This window comes from Scyliorhinus torazame, chromosome 8 (assembly GCF_047496885.1).
Source record: "Scyliorhinus torazame isolate Kashiwa2021f chromosome 8, sScyTor2.1, whole genome shotgun sequence".
NCBI classification, from domain to species: Eukaryota; Metazoa; Chordata; class Chondrichthyes; order Carcharhiniformes; family Scyliorhinidae; genus Scyliorhinus; species Scyliorhinus torazame.
In genome coordinates, this window is record NC_092714.1 from 225,866,515 (window position 1) to 225,890,201 (window position 23,687).

General features: G+C 47.1%; 1 long non-coding RNA gene across 1 annotated transcript; it reads right to left on the reverse strand.

Annotated features, from left to right (window-relative positions):
* Positions 1–4,668: 4,668 nt before the first annotated feature.
* LOC140428415 (uncharacterized) lies at positions 4,669–7,078 on the reverse strand. The gene is made up of 2 exons (XR_011948770.1): positions 6,884–7,078; positions 4,669–6,099 (listed from the first exon to the last, which is right to left on the reverse strand). It is a non-coding gene; the product is annotated as an uncharacterized lncRNA (long non-coding RNA).
* Between the last annotated feature and the right edge of the window lie 16,609 nt (positions 7,079–23,687).

Below are 23,687 nucleotides of genomic sequence, written 5' to 3' on the forward strand. Positions count from 1 at the left end.
AAGTCCTCCTCTGGGACCTCGCTCCCGACCTGGCTGGCAGGACCCGGACCCATGACTCCGAAAACATGTGCGGGCGCACAAGTCGGACCCGTTGGTCGAGAGGGTCCATCTGCTCCATGCTAACCCCCAGTATGCCTACGTGGCGTACCCCGACGACCGACAAGATATGGTCTCCCTCTGGGACTTGGCGCCCACCGGAACTCCACGTACATTCCAGCCACCAGTCCCACCCTCCCCTCCACCACAGCACCTTACAGGAGGATCGGTCCTTCCGCCGCCTCCGTCTAGGCCCCCCCACCCACCGACGCCCCCCGCAGGCACTTCCTTCCCAGGTCAGCCGTTTTCCCCACCAGTGCCGTCGAGGGGTGACGAAGCTGCCATGGAGATCGAAGCCATGCTCCCGGAGTTCCAGACGCCCGAGCCTCCACTGGAGTCACCACCGAGGCTCCGACGCTCACAGAGGACGACCAGGGCCCCCGATCGACTGAATGCTTCATTTTAACTGTAATCTGTAAATATAAACCATCAAATGTACATAGCTACCAGACTTGTAAATAGTTACTAAACACTGTATGGAGGTATTACGGTACCTCCATAACTAATTATACCATGTTGTTCTGTTTTGTTGTTTCTGGCCATCACCCCCGCCGGACATTTTTTAAATAGGGGGTGAATGTGGTATTATAGGTATTACGGTACCTGAGAGGCTAAAGCACCATTGGTAGTACCTGTATGCTTGCTATTGGCTAGAGTGTATAATAGCTCCGTCCTGATAGGCGGGGTATAAGAACCCGTGCCGCGCCAGCAGCCCTCATTCTGCACCTGAGCTGCTGGGGGAAACATCTAGCTTATTAAAGTTGGACTACAACCTTGCTTTAGTGGTCATTGATCGTGCATCACGCAGAAAACATTTTATGTTATGCCTGGATCTTTAAAGATATAGTATATATCTCTCTTCAGAAAATCTAGGAGACAAATGTGCCTTCTGAAGAGCTGTTTCCAATTCCTTGAGCTCCAAGCTCACTTGTGCTCTGTGAATCACTGTTCAGTAGTATTGTTACCAAGTGCTGGGAAGGGATCAAGTGATGACAAATCTCAGAAAGGACTGTCAACTTGCTATCAGCATTGCCTTTACAAGAGGTATAAGGTCCTCATTAGGTCATTAAATTTCAACCAGGTCCTGGAATTACTCAATTGCCCAGCTATTTCCAGTGATGCTCTCTTAATTTGCTGGGGACTTGTTAGCCCTGTGAAAGAAAAAGGACGTCTTTCCTATTCCTTACATGCTCCTCAAGGCTATTTTGACAAAGCAGAGACGGGGCTGACCCCTGTCAAAAAGCACATTTCCCCCATTAAGGTGACAACAGGTTCACTAACTGTACCCCTCCCAAAGGATGAACTGCCTATATGCAGTGAGATTAGCGGGTACAGCTCGCCTGCTGCATTTAGGTGAGGTTCAACTTCTAAATCAATCAATCCTTTTGCCAACGCCATTGGTGTCATAATGTACACACAGGTATATGATGGTGCAGACAGGCAGTGATTGACACACAGGATGACCAGTGAACACACAGAACACAGCAGCCAATCACCAGACAGGACACGACCACTATAAAGCCAGAGGGCACGGGTTTTCCCGCTCTCTTGGGATCCAGCCTCTGAGACAGTCAGAGCCCGTGAGCAGCAACTAGAACACACCATGTGGTAATAAGATAGTCTGGTCAGGTTAACCTCAGGTCTCCAGTCAAGTCAGCATAGTGTCAACCCATAGTTAAAGTATGTGTGATAGTTAAGAGTTCAATAAAATCGAGTTGCATTTTTTCAAGTGTTGGAAGCCTGTCTCTCTCACTGCTGCAGTAAACGCAATCCTCGCAGACCCGGCATACCCAACACATCAGTCGGTTGACAAAACAGACCTGTCATCCATCCTGATAGGCACCAAAGATGAAAGGCGATCCACTGTCTCCATATACAAGTGGCAATTTTCTCCCCTCCTGACCCCTAACCTCCCCCCAACAGTAAAACAGATTGGCTGGCCAATTGTGCTGTTTAAAACATATTGCTGGCATTGGATGGCTGCCATATTTGTCTATTAAATGCCATTTCACTTCAGAAAACATTTTTTAAAGATATTTTGGAATGAAATAAATTGTTATTATAACACACTATTGGATACAAACATCATTATCCTGTGCTGTGCCCCATCCATGCTTCATCGTGACAGTCTTACATTTGCTTTACTGCACAGTGTTGATGTACCTCAAGGGGACCAGAGTAATCATATTGTTCTAGGATCTGTGTTCCAGGGTGTTAGTTTAAAGACTTTGGAACCTCGATTTCAAATCCTGTAAGAAACTCCTGTCAGTTTTGCCCTTGTTACTCAAGTGGCAACGTTCTGCAAGACAATTGGATGCGGCTGAATGATGAGACTGAGATGAATGTCCCGTATCACTCCCTGAATTCATCCTTAGTAAAAGTTTTTTTTTAAAATCCTTTAAGTTTTTTGGCACACATACACCCTCAATCTCTTCACTGGCCCTCCCAAACCCCTCACGTTCCACTTCCTATTCTGACTGGGGTGTCTCTCACCGCCCCCCCCCCCCCACCCGTCCCGCTCCTCCTATCCGCCATCCTCATAACTCTGGGCCTTGCCCACTGCACCTGGCCCGCCATGTCCATTTGTTGCCATCAAACCCCTCCTCCCCTCCCAGAATCCCCCCATCCACTTCCTCTCTAAAACACCTCTCCCATAATCGATTCCCTCCCCCACGTTTCACACCTCTCAGGCCCATTGAAACCTGTTCGACCAGCCTCCGGTGACCGCGGTCAATCCCCCCAACCACACTCCAGTTCATTAACCAATTTAAACTTGCTAGCACCCTTAGTAAAATAAGTAAGTCAAGCCACTGAAGTCCCAGATGGCCATAGGCTGCTTTCCTCTTTGAGGGGGAGACCTGACTGGTGGTGATGTAACCTGAGGATCGCCACACCTCAGGCGAGGGGTAAGGTTGAGAAGGCGGGGCCTTCATGAATAACCTCAGCCGGTATGAGGATTGAACCCCTGTTGGCCTTACTCCACATCACAAACCAGCTGTCCAGTCAACTGAGCTAAACTGCCCCCGAATTCATCACATGAGTAGCTGAACCACACAATCCAAGAAAACTGGGGATTCACCCTGAACTGTGCTGAATTAGCTGACTTTAGCTGCAATGGTGCTGCAGGTGGTATAATTGATTACAAACTCCTCAATTCATTGGAGATTAATCAGCAGCATTCCTACTCAGGCATGATGCCTGACACAGGGCGGGATTCTCCCATAATGGGGCTATGTCCCCACGCCGGCGTGAAAACCGGCACCAACCACTCCGGCATCAACGGTTCCAGAAAGTGAGGAATTCTCCCCTTCCTAGGGGGCTAGGTTGGCGCCGGAATAGTCCCCGCAGCTCCAGCTGGCTCGGAATGGCCGGTGCGAGTTCGCGCATGCGCAAAATGGCTGCCGTATTTTCTCGCATGCGCGCTATGGCCGGCGTATGTCCGCGCATGCGCGGGGGTTCCCTTCTCCGTGTCGGCCCCCGGGCAATATGGCAGAGCCCTACAGAAGCCTGGCGCGTAGTAAAGTAGGCCCCCATGGAACCAGCCCGCCCGCCGATCGGTAGGACCCGACCGTGGGCCAGGCCACTGTGGGGGCCCCCCTGGGGTCGGATCCCTCCGTCCCCCCCTCCAGGGCAGCCCCCGCAGACTCACCTTGGTGGGACTTGAATAACCCACGCCGGCCGGACTCGGCCGAACTCAGCGGCCACTCGGCCTATCAGGGCCCAGAGACCCGCGGCCATAGTCTAATAGCAGGGCATAATTGCTAAGGTTCACAAAAACTAATGATCACAGTACAGGAAGAGGATTGACTAGGTGTGGAACTGTAACCTATCAATGAGTCAATGTCCCCATGAGGGAAGGGGAGCGAATTCTTGAAATAATTCTTCTAAAAGTATTGTAAGTATTTCCAATATCAATGTATTCATTTAATTTGCGTTCATGAACTTCATGGTTATAACCGTTCCCCTCATGTATATGACCGAGTCATGAATGCAGAGTGGAAATCTGTAAAGTGCCCACAAAACAACCACTTCTTTGAGGCAGGCTTGGGATGGAATAAATTCTCATTATTAGTGGGTCAATTTAATCAAGGGATTCCCAACATCAAAGACAGCCCAGATACAAATTCTTGTAAGAGTTTAATGGGTGGTGTAAAATCAACAGTAAATCCTGTACTTTAACAGCAGCGAAAAGACTTAAATGGTTTGTGGATTTATAGATTCTACACCAAACCCATAAAATCAGATCTACCTTTATGAACTGGTCACACAGGTGTTCCAATGTCTTGAAATTAAAATCAACAGAAACGTCCGATCTATGTCACTTGCTCTAAAACCCTGACGTGTTCAATTGCTTTTTGAATTATTGAAGTGCAACGTAAATGGCAATACCATTTTGTGGGGTGCATGAAACAATTAGGGTGATTTTAACCTGGAGGACCTGGTTTAGGGGTTCAAAAAAACTATCAAAAATACAATTGTGCCTTTAACTGGAGCTTGTTAGGCTGCATGTGTGCGAAACCCACACAGAAGAGGAAGGTGATCTACAAACAGAAGCGCATAACTCAATTGGAACAATTTTCAACATCATTTTACATTTAATAATGCGTCCAACGGTTTTCTGACACTCACCATCGAAAGCAACGCAAGCAAACAGAAGCAGCTGAAAGGGTTAATTAGAACTCATGGAAATACTGCAATACTCAGTACCCACAACTGCTTCCTTACATCGGAAAGGGTGCTCACACTATTTTGCTCAGAGTTTCTACATCTAGGCAAGTTTTCGAAGTCACATGAGGATGGATAGCACCTTGGCTGCCTTAGGTTGCAACTTGGACAAGTTAATAAGATCAACAGCAGCAGCACCAGCAACAGCTGCAGTATAGCCTGTTTAGTAACCTGCAGCTGGACAACAAGGAGGGGAGCAGCAGAGGATGCAGCTCATAGGCGACACTGCTTATGACACAGTGTGCATAGGCAGAGGTTACGTTTCCTTGACATGTTGGAATGGCAGTGCTTCAGGAAGCTAGGTTGCCATGCCAGGTGCTGGTACATATGAAGTATCCTGGAAGACCTGCTGTCTGCTATTTGGTGACACCAGTGGCTCTCAAAGACACCGGCTCCCTCAACCTTTTCATGTCTGTATCTTTCCAGAGCTCTGCTGGGACCCGGTTAGGATCTCCCAATAGACAGCCCACAAGTGCAAAAGACAGGTTGTTTTCCATGGCCAGCAGCAATGTGCATTTCACCTGCAATGATGCTAGTTAGAATGAGCAGTTGTTCGAGTGTGCATCGTTGGTTGGCTTCCCACCCCAGACGAATCTAGAATATTTGTTTGTGAACCCCACCAGAACAGCCTCCACTTCATTAATGTCCAGCTAGTAGGAAGCCAAAAAAAGATATTTCTGCAGGACACCAGATTTCTGGGCACCCGCCACAACACTTCCGTCCTGCAATATTCCAAGCTCCTTGATGTCTTTGAACATGCACGCAGACTTTATAAGAGACAAAGGATGCTCACTTCAAATTTGGCTCATGATGCCCATCAGAATTCCGACCACAAAAATCCAAATGTGCTAACATGAATGCCATATCATGGCATTTAATGTGTGATCAAACAAGCCATGGGTATACTCAAGATGCATATCCATAGCCTAGATAGGGAAACATCAGTATGCACCAGTCCAGGTGTCCTGAAGAGTTGTGGTGTGCTCCAGAACATTGTAACAAGGTTTGAGTCTACAGGAGGAACAAGGTGCAGAGGAACATTGTTTGCCAACAGTTCCAAGAAAGAGGGAGGAGATCAGGGCAGCGCAGAATTAGATTCTCGTGTTTCTGCTTAGTGACATCCTTATGCTCTTCAAACTGCAAAATTTGCTTCGGTTGCACCTGTGCCAGAAGCACATGCAGTGACCACTCTTCTTGCATCCCTGGCAGCATGTCCTGTTTATTCAACAGCTGTGAGGAAACACATCTGCTTTGCTGTGGTTGAAGGCTGGTTCTTTTCTGTTGGAGAATTGGAGATTACAAAAAACCTTTTCATTTTAATTATTGGGATTTTAAAAACGTCTTTGGAAATCCTAAAGGCATACATTGGTGGTAACAGGGTCGGTTTGCTTGACCTCTTGCTGACCATTTACAGACTTTGAACTGTTAACAAAACTCCCCAAAATAAGTGCATCAGGCAATCAGGCACACATCCAGTCACTTTGAAGCCTCCTTTCTAAATCATGCAATACACTGAAACCTTTTATTTTATATTAGTGCTTTACTCTACCATAATAAAAGCTAAGTGTCATTAGTTGCCTGGTTTACTGTGCATATAAATTTATTTACGGCTGGTAGTTTTGCGCAATGCATTTATTATCATTGGCACTGTTTACTTTGTACTTACAATACTATTCCTTTGAAAGATCTGAACTATCATTTTCTTTCATCGTGTAACACTGACAGATTTAATACAACGAAAAGCCATTAAGATTAATCATTTCAGCTGGCAGGAAAATGATATCTTGCTATGTGATTTTACAGTACTACTTGTACTAATTACCTCTCCTGACAAAGAACCACTATTTTAGTTTTTGTTATTTTATGCCATTGTCTCATTCTCACGCCTGTTACTCATTGGGATAATTTTATATAAGTTCACATTTTACACAGTACAAGGTATACTTCATGGAAAACAGCAAAATTGTACGTTATCCTGTTTGTCACATTAATTAACAATTGTCTATTTCTTGAAATACTTTCATGTTCGAGATATGTTGGATAGTAATTCTTGAGAACGCACCCTTGAAGTTCTCTGCAGGTAGAAAGGCTTTTAAACACAGGCCATCAGTTGAGAAAAGTCAGATTCACTTCCCCAGCCTTTCAATCAGAAGTTAAACTTTCACAGGCTGGGCTGAGAAGTATTTAAATCACCAGCCTTAGCTGACAGAACCTGCTGCTTCCTCGGTTTTGCTCATAACTGAAACTCAGCTCTGCAAAATGGAGCTTGCCTGTGTTTTCAGAAAATTCCGGAAACAGCCCTTCAATCAGAATCGAAAGCCCGTCAAAGACCCTGATTTCAAAAGAGCTGATTGGCTGCTAGCCAAGACTATCAAAATGACATCACGAGACTCTGCCACACAGCACACTGCATGGGGGTGGGGAGGATCCTCTTTGGCCAGTTCTTATAGCAGCTTGCAGCAGGGGGGGGATTTCAAGGTCTATTGTTCAAACCCAAATTCTGCAATGTTGAAGCAACCAGCAAAACAGGAATTAAAAAGGACATAGGGAGCAGACAGGCATTTAAAAGAGTTTCCTTACAAAGGTGCAACTGTTCAATTATGAACAAGATGAAGGTCCAATTAAACTGCCAAGACTTCCAAGGAATCCAGAGAAAGCACTGGATTCTTACAAAGTGATAGGGGTGGAATTCTCCATCACTGCCACTATGATTGGGAATCCCAATCGGGCATAGAATCTTGCGGCCACCCAAAAACAGTATTGGGGTCTGCGGCAGACCTGTCCACGGTCTTTGATCATGACCCTCTGGCCGTAGTGGGCTTCCCACCCCGGTGTGAACATGAAAACAACTGATAGGAATTCATTTAAATGCGATTAATGGGCTGGAAGCCTGAATCTCCACGGCACCATCATACCCTGACCCCTCCAATGGAATTCCACTGGGGGGAGGGGGGAATAGTGTTGTCAAGCAGAGCCCTGGCATGCTGGACATTGAAGGGGGGGAGGGGTCAAGGAGGATAGCCCATTGCTCATGTGCCCCTCTTCCCCCAAGGGTCCTGGAGGTTGGGTGGGCTTGGGCTGTGGTTAAAATGTTGGACCCACGACCCTTCCCTGGGTATTATGTCTGAAATGCCCCTTCCATTCCTGGGCAACTTGAAGGTCACTCTTGGCATGATGATTCAAGCACCCCTCTGTTCAAAAGCATCATCCTTGCCTGTGAATTGTTTAAACTTTGAAGTGGCCTTCTCACTCTGAACTACTCTACCTGACAGCTGATGCGCAGATCCGACATTTCATTGAAGATTCAAGCCAATAAGACTTTTCCTTTCCTTACATCTGCTCCCTCAGCAGTATGCTTTTAAAACTGCTATTTTTTAAAGTTTCTGAGCCTTCCTAGAAAGCCCACGACACTTGAAAAGCCTTGAAATTCCCTGAGATCCTTTGAAATGCTGAGCATTCATTCAATTTCACAGTGCAGTACCACTTTTCTAACTGCAGAAAGCACATAGCATTGTTGAAGTGGCCAGCAGGTATCAATCGGAATGTTTATACACATTGCTGTTTGAATCAATGGAGGGTAGTTCAAATGCATTCAACATGAAGAGAAAAATAAATAAACAGTCTGCTGTGTTTAAACCATTAAGCTGTCAATCAAAGACTAGTTGAAGGTACTGCACTGTGAAAATGAATGAATGCCAATCATTTCAAAGGATCTTGGGGGTGAAGGGGCAGGGGAGTGGGTGGAGGGTCAGGCCACCCTCATGCATGGGTGGTGTGGGGGGTGGGTGACCTGATTTTCCATTTGTGGGGGAGGTTGGCCCTCCTTGATGAGGGGTTGGGGGTGCTCCCCTTGTCAGTGAGGGGGGAGGGTGGTCAATATTTGGTGTCATTTGCAAATTTGGAGATATTACATTTTGTTCCCTCATTTAAATCATTAATATATATTGTGAACAGCTGGGGTCCAAGCACCGATCCCTGCGGTACCCCACTAGTCACTGCCTACCAATTTGAAAAAGACCTGTTAATTCCTACTCTTTGTTTCCTGCCTGCCAGCCAGTTTTCTGTCCATCACAATACCCTACCCCTAATCGCAAGCGCTTAAATTTTACACACTAATCTCTTATGCGGGACTTTGTCAAAAGCCTTCTGAAAGTCCAAATATACCACATTCTCTGGCTCCCCCTTGTCAACTCTACTAGTTACTTCCTCAAAGAATTCCAGTCGATTTGTCAAGCATGATTTCCCCTTCATAAATCCACGCTGACTCTGTCCGATCCTGCCACTATTTTCTAAGTGTTCTGCTCTAAAATCTTTGACAATGGATTCTAGAATTTTCCCTACTATCGACGTCAGGCTTACTGATCTATAATTCCCTGTTTTCGCTCTACCTCCTTTTTTAAATAGTGGAGTTATATTAGTTACCTTCCAATCTGCAGGAACTGTTCCACAGTCTATAGAATCCTGGAAGATGACCACCAATACGTCCATTGTTTCTACAACCACTTCCTTAAGTACTCTGGGATATAGATTATCAGGCCTTGGGGAATTATCAGCCTTCAATCCCATCAATTTCCCCAGCACCATTTCTCTACTCATATTGATCTCCTTCAGTTCCTCCCTTTCACTAAACCCTGCATTCCCCAACATTTCTGGTATCTCATTTGTATCCTCATTTGTGAAGACAGAAGTATGTGTTTAAGTTGCTCAGCCATTTATTTGTCATCCTATTATACACTCCCGTTTCTGACTGTAAGGGACCTACATTTGTCTTCACCAATCTTTTTTTCTTCACGTACCTATAGAAACGTTTACAGTCAGTTTTCATGTTCCCTGCGTGCTTACTCTCGTTCTCTATTTTCCCCTTCTTAATCAATCCCTTGGCCCTTCTTTGCTGAATTCTAAACTGTTCCCAATCCTCAGGCTTGTTGTTTTTCTTGGCCAATTTGTATGCTTCCTTGGATCTAATACTATCTCTAATTTCCCTTGTAAGCAATGGATTGGCCACCTGTCCCATTTTACTTTTATGCCAGACAGGAATAAACAATCGTTGCAGTTCCCCAATGCGCCCCTTGAATGTTTGCCATTGTCTATCCACTGTCATCCCTTTACGTAACATTCTCCAATTGATCAAAGCCAATTCATGCCTCATATCATCGTAGTTCCCTTCATTAATATTCAGGATCCTAGTCTCAGAATCAATGACTTCATTCTCCATCTTGATGAAAAATTCTATCCTATTATGGTCGCTTATCCCCAAGAGGTCTCACACAACTAGATTGTCAATGATTCCATTCTCATTACACAGTACCCAGTCTAGGATAGCCTGCTCTCTAGTTGGTTCCTCAATGTATTGGTTCAGAAAATCATCCCATATACACTCCAGGAATTCCTCTTCTTCAGTATTGTAGGTAATATGAATTTCTCAATCTATATGTAGATTAAAATCACCCATAATTACAAATATTCCTTTATCGCAAGCATCTCTAATTTCCTGTTTAATGCCATTCCCAAAAGCACCACGATATATGACATCCACTAATGTTTTTTGCCCCTTGGTGTTTCTCAGCTCTACCCATACAGACTCCACATTCTCCGGCGGGGTTCGGAGAATGTTGCCCCTGGCCTTTGGTTTCTCTGCCTGTCACTTTCTTTATTCACCTTCCTGCCTTTTATTTTTGTCCTTGTTTCCTCCTACTCTGACTCCGTGCATAGGTTCCCATCCCCCTGCTGATTATGCAATACCTACAAAATAAACCCCGTTTTGATCACCTGGTCATTCCTGCTGTAATTTAGATGCTTTACGTCAATAAGTTCTTTCATGTGCTCCTTACATGTGTTAATTTATCTTTTTTGAGACCGAACCTCATTGACAGCCAGACAGGGGACTCAGACGAGAATCCTTTTAATCTTTTGCCTCATTAAATATGCAATGTGGAATTGTTGACAGCACAGGAACCAGCCGAACAAGTGAAGATGCAAAATTTACAAGTTGTGTCAATTCAAAACACTGCTAAAGTCTTTAGCCTTATTGGGGTAGAATTTGATGAAATCTTTTGGTACATGTTCCATATGCATGTAGTGATCTATTTACCTGGGCCTCTGCACCTTTCTTGTGGTACAGACATGATGGACCAAATTGCCTTCTTTCACACCATAACAATTCTGTGATTATGGTGCAGACATTCCAGGAAATAATGGCATGAATGGCTCATGCCTTTAATCCGGCATCTCCACATCCAAAATAAATCTCAGTGAAGAATTTGCACTAACCCCCCCCCCCCCACCCAAACAAAATCAATGATCAAAATCATGGATTTCCAAGCTTACATCAATGATAGCTGCTGCCAGACCGTTACAGAATGGTGCTCAAGGTTACTGTCTCCCTCCCCCCCCATTAGGAGAAGGTGCCACATAACTGCAGTGAGGGAGAGAAGACCTGTGGTTCCTCACCAGCAGCAGGCACTGGACTTGGCAGGTGGGATCAGAGAGAGGACAGTCGCCAAGGCGGAGGTCGGAATCGGGCAACCAAGTGAGCCCCCGCTGCGTTGTGGTTTCCATAGTGCCTCAGACCCCCCCCCCCCCCCCTCCTGTCCCTGCATATCCGATGGGTAGCGGGCAGAACAGGGTGGCACCACGCCACTGGGACACTCGAGCGACTGCCAGGCGCATCCAGGCCCGGTCGCTTCAGAGGATGGCCGTCAACTGGGACCCATGTCACAGGGCGGGATCAACAGCAGGCCATCTCCACCCCTAATGTACCACCTGAGGATCCACCTAGGGCCCGTAAGACCAGGAAAGTAGACACCAGTGAAGTAGCACGGCTGCAGCACATAGGACAGCGTTAGGGGCTAGGGCACAAATCTTTATCTGTGATTTTCACATGTTATTTTCAAAATAGATACCTGTGCACAAAGGTTCCAAACTGCCTTGGTGCTCTGTCAGAAGGGTATGAGGGATGGGCTGTGCTGGATGCAGAGGGCGGTGGGGGCTGGGGGCAGGAATGGGCAGATGGCAGAGATGCTCATGGGCTCGGACACCCAGGTCGGTCCCTGCGCATCGACCCGGTACCCTGCCCCTTTCCCTCCCCTGCATCTTGAAAATAAATTTAGAGTGCCCAATTCATTTTTCCAATTAAGGGTAATTTAGTGTGGCCAATTCACCTACCCTGCACACCTTTGGATTGTGGGGGCGAAACCCATGCAAATACGGGGCGAATGTGCAAACTCCACACGGACAGTGACCCAGCTCCCGGATCGAACCTGGGACCTCGGCACCGTGAGGCAGCAGTGCTGCCCTCCCTCCCTGCTTTTTTGATCCGCCTCATTCCCCCCAATCTTGGGGAAACCCGAGGATCCCCCCTCTATCTGGCAAGGCCCACCCTGGCTTGACCCCTGGTAGTGCCAACCTGGCACCAGAACGCTCTGACACGGCCATCCTGGCAGTGCCACCAAGGCAGTGTCAGGGTGACATTGCTATGGTGCCAATGTGGCACTGCCATGGTGCCAGGCAGGCAGTGCCAGACTGACTGGGTGCCAGGGGAGTGCCAGGATGCCACCCTTCCCTATTCCAGACCACCTGGTGGTCTCCAATGGCCTGGGAGACCTCACAGGTGCTTTTATGCCTGGTCCACATTCATAGGGACCAGAGCTAAACAGTACCCTGGCAAGGCCTCCCAGGCACAACTGGTGAGTCACTGACGCCAGGTGAATCTAGCACCCGAGTATTTAAATGAGCTACAATGCTATTTTAAATATTCAGATTTCGATCTCACCCAGCGGGGGCAAGATCTAGATTGTGCGGGGGGTGGGGGGAAGAGCACGTCGGGTGACGTGCGACCGGCCCAGCGCTTAGTGCGGAGCTCAATTTGGGGCTCACACACGATTCACCCGTTGTGCCCGGATCCACGCCGGGTGCAATGGGGTCGCTAAATCACGCCCCATAGATTGAAGCAGGCACAGACCTGCACCAGTCACGTTATTGTTTCATAATAAATTGAGATTAGTGTTATTTCTACCTTAGAGGAATCCTGAAATAAACGTTTTATCAACATATAAGTCCCATGTGTCTAGAGTTTCCTGATCTGTGTGCAGTCCTTTGCCTTATTTCATTAACTCACAATCCATGCTTAATACATGGGCTCAATAAAAGAATGGTTCGAGGAAGGTGCCTGGTTGTCAAAACACTATTAGGTTAAATTACTCATTCAACAGGAAGTAAATACAAACACCGAGCTGAAGCTTAGAAATATATAAACTAGAATCAATGTGCATAAGGTTATCCCAAACTCCTTGTAATCTCTATCCATATTTTATTACGAACTGTAATCTCTGCTTAGCGCATAAACTCAATAGAAATTAGCCCAGAAATTGCTGAAATACAAATGGCAAGCTCATCATCATTGCCATTATTAGTTTGCAAAAGAAAACTCCCACAATTTGGGGCTGAGATAAGCCATGAGTCTGGATTCTTCACAAGTTGCTGGATGATTTGTGCTGCTCTGCTGTTAGTCAAAGAAAACCCCAAATCATTGCAACCTCCCGGTGAACCTCCACATTGAAATTAAATGTGACTCATGCGATTGCTGGATTTATGCCGTAAATGTGAATTAATCTCATCACAGCCATTTATGGCTGGTAATTCATGTGGTGAGTACCCTGTTATTGTCAAGATTTATGGTCCTGACTTGAAGCACAACCTTGGAGGTGCAGGATGGGAGCAATGAAACTGTGGAATCAAACTTCTATGGATAGCAAATTGTTACTAAAGATTTGTTTCAAATTTAAATTTGAGTTTTTTTCTTCTTGTTCTTTTCTGTCTCCTTTATCTCTTCCTCGGTCATTCTCTTTCCTTTCTACCTCTAATTTATCCTATTTCCTTACACATTTTGTGCTTTGTTTCTTTATCCTTTTGTTTCACGGGACAGGCCATTGGGTATGACATAAAATCTCAGATGCGGCTTCAATGCTGCTGTCTTGTTATCCATTCGCATTTGCAGCAACCTAGTGCACATGTAGTGCGCCCTGGAGAGTGAGGGGGAAAAGGTCAACTCTCATCGTCAGGTGTGGCATGCCAGCAAATTCTGAGCCATTATTGGATCAATGAGAATGCTCAGTTGTCAAAACACAACAACCAATTAAAAAGGGCAATAATCTTAAATAAATATTATAATTAAAAACTGTAACTGATGAAGGACTGTGACCTTTATAGAAAGGGAGGGATAATGATGGCAAGACCGGCACTCTGATTACTCCCCTGAAACTGACAGCAATTTCTGGAGCCTGCATATTTTTGTCCATTGCAGCCTTCAGTGCATGGGGCAGTGCCATCTGCTTCTCGACAGATGTACCCGGCTGTGGGCACCCCTTCTGAGGAGGAAGAGGCAGGCAGAAGGGAAAAGAGGGTAGGTGTCCACAGGGCGCATCGTAGGGAGAGGCCTTTTGGGGGAGCTGCAGGCACTGTGGGTACAGGGCCTGCAGGAAGAGCATCGCGGACAGCACCACAAAGGATCTTGCTGCCGTAAGTTACAGACATCGATTCATATCCAAGGTCCAGTGCCGCGGGGGGGATCCACCTCTCAAGGGACACCATGACATCATTATGCCACGCAATTGGGTTGGAGATCATCTCCAACTGCGTGGGTGGACCCAGTGGCTCTAAAAGTCACAGTAACCCTCAATTTTTATGCATGTGCATCATTCCAGGGGTTAGCTCATAACTAATGCTCTGTTGAGATGGGTCCTCATATTCATTCATTACTTACCGGATGTACCAAGCCAGCCAGACTGAGCAAGCCAGAGGCTTCGCAGCTACTTCTGAGTTTCCCCACATTCAGGGTGCCATGGAATGCACTCGTGTGGCCATCAAGGCTCCAGGTGTCTTTGCGAATAGGAAGGGTTACCAATAGGAAGGCACACAGCATGCTTGCATTAATCAGCTGGGGCATTGAGTATAAAAACTGGCAAGTCATGCTGCAGCTGCACAGAACCTCAGTTAGGCCATACACTTGGAACATAGTGTTCAATTCTGATTGCCACACTATCAGAAGTATGTGGAGGCTTTGGAGAGGGTACAGAAGAGGTTTACCAGGATGCTGCCTGGTATGGAGGGCATTAGGTATGAGGGGAGGTTGGATAAACTCGGTTTGTTCTCACTGAAACAACGGAAATTAAGAAACAACCTGATAGAAGTCTACAAAATTATGAGGGGCGTGGACAGAGTGGATAGTCAGAAGGTTTTTTCTCGGGTGGAAAAGTCAATTACTAGGGGATGTAGGTTTTAGGTGCAAGGGGCAAAGTTTAGAGGAGATGTGCGAGGGAAGTTTTTTACACAGTGGATAGTGGGTGCCTGGAACTCGCTGCCGGAGGAGGTGGTGGAAACAGGTCCAATAATGATGTTTAAAGGGTGTCTTGACAAATACATGAATAGGATGGGAATAGAGTGACACAGACCCCAGAAGTGTAGAAGGTTTTAGCTTATTCGTGCAGCATGGTCAGCGCAGGCTGTGCTGCACTTTTCTTTGTTTTTTGTACTCCATGAACATTCAGATCATGTGCAACCACAGGACCCAGATACGTCAAGTCTGCAGCTCCCATGATGCATACATTCTGTGACATTTCCAACTGCCAAGGTTGTTCGTAGCTCCAGCTCGGCTAGTTGGCTATTTGCTGGTGGCAGAGGGTATCTGTTGAACAGATGGCTCATGATGTCAGTCTGGCACCCTAGGACAGGGGCATACAAGAGGTACAATCTGTGTCATGCCTTCACAAGGGCGTTAGTTGAGTGCGCAATAGGGCTACTAAAAATGAGGTTCCGCTCCCTGGACTGTTTCAGGGAAGCCCTGCAATATCCTTCAGAGCGAGAGTCACTTACCATTGTTGTTTGTTGCACTCTTCGCAACCTGTGATTGGCAAGGGACAACCCATGTGAGGTTGTGGATACCGAGACAGCTCTAAACCCCTCAGATGAAGATTCTATAGATGAATCTGTTGAGGAGCCCGGGAAGGCACAGGGTGAGGGTGAGAAGCCAAACATGAGGAACCTTCAGGGAGCGAGGGAGCAGTTCTTGATTCAGCACTCCTTCAGCTAGGCTACCAAGGCTTGCCTTTCATCTCAGTGCAAGAGTGCCGCCTCCTTCACAAACATTTAAGACAATTTCAATGCAATGACCCCAATGTTACCTCACAACCTCTGTAATAAAGTCTGCACAAGGCACTGATGAGGCCTGCACCTATGGAAAACATGAAGAACACTCAGGGCATTGAAACTGAACCTTGATTTATATTTTTACCAGAGATGCAAGCAAGGAATAAAACAAAGTGGTTGCCACAGCTACATAGAAACAATACATTACACTGATGAAATGGATGACTGTCACCTGCGAAAACCCCTTCCTGTGCTCATGGTGCCTCAAACTTATGTTTACGAGTGCTACATCTTGATGCCTGTGCCACCACCCCCACTCACTGACTGTAGCACTGGAGGCAGATAACTGATTCTTCTGCCTTGTCGGCCCTGATGATCTTGGCAGTAGTCCCCTGGACTGCGACAGCTGAGCGAGGGTGCACTAAGCGACAAGGCTGGGCACTCTGTCGCCTCGGCCTCAGAAAATGCCACGGTCAAAGGGGCAGAGGAGCTGCCGCCCTTGTCCAGAGCGGTGTGAGAGGAGCACATAGACACAACAAGCAGCTCATCTGCAAGTGCGAGGCACGTCTGGACCCCCCAGCTCACCAGTGATGGACGGGCACCAGAGAGAGACAAGGTGCCTCATTCATCTCTCATACTGGCAGCGACCTCCTGAGGTCGTTACCTGTGTGAGGGCCTTGCAGGCCTGATCCCGGAACCTGGATTTTGTTCCTCCAGCTGCCTCTCCGATTGCCACACTCTCAGTGGGGGAGATTGAGTGCTCGGTATTCAGGCTCAACACAGGAACCAACCTCCTCATGGTCCCCTTCATGACAAAGACCAAGGCACGTAGACCCTCCCGGATCTCCACCAGAATTTCCCATGCACTCCGCCGGGCATTCAGCATCTGACGCCTGATGGATTACTCCAGAGGCTGATCATCTGCCTCAGACTCAGTCTTGTCCTGAGTGTGAGCGGTCCTCCAACACTGGTGCCTGGACATTCTTTGCCTCTGTCAACTCCTCATGTGAGTGTGCCATGGCCACCGCACAATGCACTTCGAACTGAGCCGGCGACATAAAGTCCACTGACGTGCTTGTATCTGTGCTGATGCTTGTTCCTGAGGGAGGGTGTGCCGCAGGTATATCTATCAGCGGTATCTCCTCAGGTGTTAAAGGAGAGTCCTGACTGGCTCTGGAGGATGACACATCTATCAATTGGTCAGCATTATCACTCATCACACAGTCAATGTTCATATTAGGCAGCTGGGTTCGACTGATATGACTGGCACCATGGTGGTTTTGTGATTGCTTTATAACTGGGCACTCATGTTTCGAAGTCCTCTTGAGAGATTAGATGACCCTACATTGTTTGCACTCTCTGCCTGTCCCAATTCTGTCACCTGGACTCTTGCCTTCCTCCAAGATGCCTGCCTTTCTCCGACCTGATGATCTTGGTGTGCGCTCGTACCTGAGTCAAGGGCGTCCACCTTACATTTGCTCAGGATGAACAGGCTGGCCACACCACCACCAGTTTTGTGTACTCAGCGGCAATATGGCTCCTTTAACTACAAAGATCCATTCATTGCTCCACCTTCCACTGACAACACCATACCATGCACAAAAATGTAACAAATGGTGTCCAAGGATAATATCACCATTGCAGAAAACTATTTTCATTTGATGATAATGCTAGCCCTGGAATAATCAACTCTCTCAAAGTGTATAAACCTTGTAAAAACCTTCATTTGAATCGATAAAAAGATTCAAGTTACTCTGATGGCAGAATGTTCAATTGCTGTTTTATTTACTGTATAAAGGTTAAGAAAGTAAAGGATAACTGACCACCTGAGCACCTCATATACTGGGAGGCAAAGTCTGATATGTACCTGTGAACTGGAAATTAAAAGGGACACAGACAGATTAAGTGAATTGGCAAAACCATGACTGATGGAGCAAAATGTGGGTCAAGGCAAGGTCAGATACTTTCAGAAACTCAAAATGGGAATATTTTCTCAATGGTGGGTGATCAGAAACTATGGAGGAAAAAAGGGATCCAAGTTTTCAGATAAACAGTTCACTAAAAGCTGGTGGACAAACGTAATCATAAAGGTCAATGGACTGCTAGCTTTTTTCTAAAGGGAATGGAATATAAAATGGAGGAAGTTTTATTTTAGATCATGGCGAAATTCTCCGCTTCACGTCTGCTGGTAGCGGAGTTCCCGCTGAGGCCTAGAATCCAGAGTCGGGAAGAAAATGGGCGCGATCTGTTTCCGATGCTCTCACCCTCCTCCCCCACCCCCCTGCCAGTGGCGGGATGGGAGTTGGCACCTGTGCGCCAACAGCCGGAGGATGCAAATGGATTATTGCGACCCATTTGCATCCGCTTAATGGTCCGGGTACCATATTCTCCGGGCCCGCGTGATTCCCCGAGCCTCTGGGCCAGGAATCTAATGGGCGAGAATCACTGCAGGTTATGAAAAAGTGTGGCCAATCACCTCCCTTCACACTTGAATGATTTTGAAGTGGTCATCTGGAAATTGGCAGCACTTAGCTCTGTTTGAAGTGGTTGATGTTTATAAACTTTGTGGTTGGAGCACTTCAGAATTACTCAAGCGTGAAGGACAATGAATGGAGTAAAGCTGACAGCTGTGTGTGTGTGTGGGGAAGTTGTGTTGCTAACTTTTGGTTGGTTCAGTTGGCTCTGTTTTATAACCTTTGTTCTCGAGTCGCCAGGTATCTTTATGATACCGCCACGAGGTTAAAGTCCAAGTAATGATCAATAACTCAATACACCGATTAGTAAGATTCAAATCAAAGCACATTTATTATACATAGTAATCGCTACTCATGCACAAATTCTACGTCTAAGCTACTTCTACAACTAACAGGCCTATACTTAACTTCGGACTGGCCCACCAGGTCAGGGGAACAAATGGCCTTTCGTTCGGGTTCTGAATCTGCGGGATTCGAAGTTGGTACGGATTGGTAGCTAGGAGCGCCTATCTCATAGCGAGCGTTGACTTAAGACTTACGGTCTCTCGGTGGCAGCTGCACCGGTCACTGTCAAGGATTGGTTCGCGTTGCTGAGTGACCCGGTCAAGAAGAACGATTTGTACTTGGGGCATAACTTTTATAGTCCCCAGTCTTCCCGCCTTTCGGGGCGGACCCTGTACCTGGTTCTAGGTGATTGGACTTCGTTCCAATTGCTTGGTTCGATTTCTCCAATACTGGAGCGGGTCCCTGATCGATGGGCAGTCTTGAGGAATTCCTTAACCTCTTTTGTGTTGGCTCCTGCTGGCGCCGGGGAGTCTGGCTTAGTTTTGTGTGTCCCAAACGTTGCTATTGTTCCTGGGGATTGCTCATTAGTATGTAGATGGCTGTTACATTATTATGCTGATGGTCGCTGGTATCGATGCTGTCTGGGCTTTTGCAGAGTTAAATACACAGCAAACCTGCACCTGCTGGTTTCTGCCTGTGTTGGCTGAATTTCCCTTCAGCCTTTGCCGTTCGCCATTTTAAATTGGGACTTGGCCAACTCAGGTGGCTACACTCCCTCCTTGTGATCCTAACGCGAAGCGTGAAGGGTCACATAACTGCATTGCTTTCCATTCCCTGACCCAGCGAGCACTTCTTCTATGGCCTCTACACTGACCATAACTATGCAAAAAATTTTAACAAACAATTCTGAGGGGCGCTATGTCAAACAGGGACATGCATTACAAAACAAGAAAATGGGAACCTCTAACTATCATTAATAAACTACACTCACTTAAACATTTCATCACTCTAACTTCCTCAACCATAGAAACAAAATCATAGCAGTTTTATACACATTTTCCTGGCTTGGCAGTCAAGCTCAGGACTGTACAATTGCTCATGAACATTTCTTTATTTACAATAAATCGCAAATGAATTTTCTTTATTATAGATCGCGGGGGTTGGAGGTCTGGTCGTATCCGAAAATAAGGGATCTGATCCTATATCCCGCTGTCCAAGCGCGGTAAGCTCTCCTTCTCCATTTTCTCAGATGGATAGTCTGCACGATGCAGCAGAGTATCGCCAATACCAATAAGGATTCTATCACGTAGGACAGGGAATACCAGGTTATAAACCTGTCACACCAAGATGGTGTGGTGTCGCTTGTGACTGGGCTCTGGGTACTGTGGGGACGTGAATCACTAACGGTGGGGGGGGGGGGGGGGTGGTTGAGGTCAGGGGGTTCGCGTTCACGTGCAACCAAATGTCCATTATAATGATGAGCAACGCGGAGGATGTCCTCATGGTTCTTCTTCCTCCACTTCCCTTCTCTTCTCTTCTCTTCTCCGGTCCTGGAGCATCTGGAGTTCTGTGTGATCAAGCATAGTGTCTGTTACTATCTTGGTTTAACATCTCGTATGATAGCCTGTCTATCCTTTAGTGCCAATTACTCCCTTTATAATTGGTCACTACGTGTGACTCCCTCATTTATCTGTTTCAAAAACCGAATTTCAGGACAAGACACACTTACAAATAACGAACCAGTGCGAGCCGTCTCGCAGGCTGTGCGATTTACCATCCAAATGTTTGAGGATGTAAATAGCAGAGGGTTGGCAAACTAAGGGTTACCTGAAAACAAAACAAAACTTTTTGAACCAAAAATCTCCGAAATGAGGTGCGTATGGGCCGCGACGGGTAAGAGTTGGATGGAGTCCCCGGGTAGGACGGCAACCAATGCCGTGTGTGCCCTACCCGAGTGTAGCTGACCAGAGGGGGGTTCCCAGGCAGGGCGGGTCCCAATGCCATTTCTCCACTGCCTGAGCAACCGACATGAACGGGCAAGAAATGTAGTCATCGTGGGGGGGTTGCCGTATTGGTTCCTTCCTCGAACCAGAAGGGCAGTTACGAACGGGGGTCTGGCAAGCTCTCTGCGGACAAACTAGTTCCTCTGAACTAGCGTCTGGCCAAACTAGTTTCTCTGACTGCCAGTGGGCGTCAGAGGGGTGGTGGTGTGGGGCCGTGGAAATTTTTTTCCCGGTCTGACATACATTTAACAAACACTACAAACAACATAAAACATGCTGCAGGTTCCATCAGAAAGGACACCGTTTCTCCCAAGCGGTTCCTTTTAAAACATCATCTGGGCACCTCAGTTATCGGTTGCGAACAGGGTCACAAAGGGGTTCTCGTTTTGGGAGTCAGACACAATTTCGTCATCTTCTTCCGGATGCCAAACTCTGGAGTGTATCAGGGCTGATGGGGCTGCTTGGTATGATCTGGGATCACTCTCGTCATTCCGGACGAGTCTATACGAATTATCTCTGTGCCAATAGGTGGTGTCTAGTTGTGTGGGGATGGAATCGGGGTCGTCATTGTGGGTACCGGTCGGTGGTGGGATTTGTTCGGGAAAGTGACTGTGAAGAGATCACTCGAATCATGGCCAGATTCGCTGGGTGTGGGTCCTGTTGCATGGGAATAGTAGGGAGGCGTGCTGTGGCTATCGTCCGAGTCACAGTCGCTGTCTCTGCTGCTGCAGTCTGTGGGCGTTCCGGGGCAGAGTGTATATTTCGGGGGTGGAGTCGCGGTTGAGTCCGTGGCTGGGCTGGACGTGTTGGGGGATGGTAGGGTTACGTTGGCTGTGGGCGGGGTGTGGCGTGCTGCGTCGAGCATGACGTGGTGTGCGTGGTTAGACTGTGTTCCATATGCCTTCAGCTGGTTGATATGGAACCACGCAGTCTTTCCATTGGGGTACTTTATCTTGTAGACGGAAGAGCTGACTTTGTCCGCAATGGAGTACGGACCCGAGTACTTTGGTGACAGGAATGTGCTGGGGTTGTATACGGAGACCATGACTTGCTGTCCTACACTGAACTCAGTCGCATGCACTGTCTTATCGAAACAGGCCTTGCTCTGTTTCTTTCTTGTGCCCAATTTCACTGCGGCTGCTAGCTGAGCCGTTTTTACATTTTCTACTAATTGTTTGACTGCATTCTCGTGTGTGAGGGCCGTCACTTCGGGGCTGGTCAAGTCTAAACCTAATAAAAATTCTGTGCCTTTCATGGGGCGTCCGGTCATGAGGGTGTGTGGGGTGTAACCTGTAGAAGTTGAAACTGTGTTTCGCAAAAACATCAGCGCAAAAAGGAGGACTGAGTCCCAAGTGGTGTTGTTTTGCTGGACCATTTTTCTGAGGGTGGATTTTAGGGTCCGATTCATGCGCTCCACGATACCACTCGACTGGGGGTGGTATGCAATGTGGAATTTTTGGGTAATGCCAAATATCGTGAGGACGTTCTTCATGACACGTCCCGTAAAATGGGAACCTTGGTCGGATTCAATGCTGCGGGGGAGTCCCCATCTTGTAAAGATGTGGTGGGTCAAAATCTTGGCTGTGGTCTCTGGATGGGAATGCTTCCACCCATTTTGTAAACGTGTCTATCACCACGAGTACATATTTATAACCATTCCTGCAAGGGGGCAATGGTCCTATAAAATCAATCTGGAGGTTAGTCCAGGGGCCATTAACGGGTCGGGTGTGACTGAGTTGAGCCTTTTTGGCTTATCTGTCCGGATTATTCTGGGCACAGATAAGACAATTCTCAATGTAATGAGTAACATCTTCTTTTAAACTCGGCCACCACCCTGATGTCCATGACTGTCATGGAACAAACAAATCAGTTGATTCCTGTCCTGTTCAGGAACCACATAAAGGGTGTCTTTTAACACCACACCGTCATGTGTGGTCAGAGCACTTTTAAATCTCTCGTAGGGTGCTGGATAGTTTCCTTTTAAAATCTCCCTGAGATTGCTGTCCTGCTTCTGGGCCTGCACTAAATCCTCGATCTTAGTCTGCGAGACCTGAACTGCATTCACTGGTGTGCTTTCGGGGGGTGTCCAAAAATATCCATGTCTGGAACCTGCTTTAGCCAGTGCGTCGGCTTTTACATTTCCAGGGAGGGGGGAGGAACGTTGGTGACTTTGAACTTTGACTATCCCAAAAGTCCTGTTTTGTGCTCGCTCTAAAATGTGACGGAGCAATGGGGCTGAGGGGAGGGGTTTTCCGTCTGCGGAAACAAATCCTCTTGCTTTCCACAGGGGCAGGAATTCCGTAAGGCTGTTGCAGACATAGAGGCTGTCCGAGTATATGTCTGCTGGGCTGGGGAAGGAATCTGGGTGTTCCACTATGTATGGATTGGCCGCAGGTTCTGCCGCCTGCGCGCCTAAGTGTCCTGGAAGTTTTATTGCTATTTCTTCTAGGGCCCGTCCCTGCGCGTCCTCGACATAAATACCGCATCCTGTTATGCGCTTCCCTTCTAATATTGTGGAAGAACCATCCACATATATCTTTATGGTTTTGCACGTGTCTGTGTGCTTGGGGTTCTGGGTTGAACTATCTATCTTTCTGGAGGGTGTTTTAGCAATAAAGGGGCCTGTATTGTGGTGTGGAGAGATAATTTCACATTCATGGGGGGTTCCGGGGTACTGTTGGTTGTCGGCTAAAAAGGTGTAGGTCTTTGTCCTTTTAACAATAATGTCCCGTCCCTGCAAAAGAAGGGTCCACCTAGCTGCTCTAATCTGACTGACTGTACCGTCCTTGAGTCATCCGTCCAGTAAAAGTTGGGTGGGGGTGTGTTCTGTGAGGATTGTGATGGGGTTTAGTCCGGTAGTATACAAAAAATACTGAACTGCCCAAAATACTGCGAGCAGGTGCCTCTCACAGGCTGAAAATCCCTGCTCCACAGCATCTAAAACTCTGGAGGTGTAAGCCAC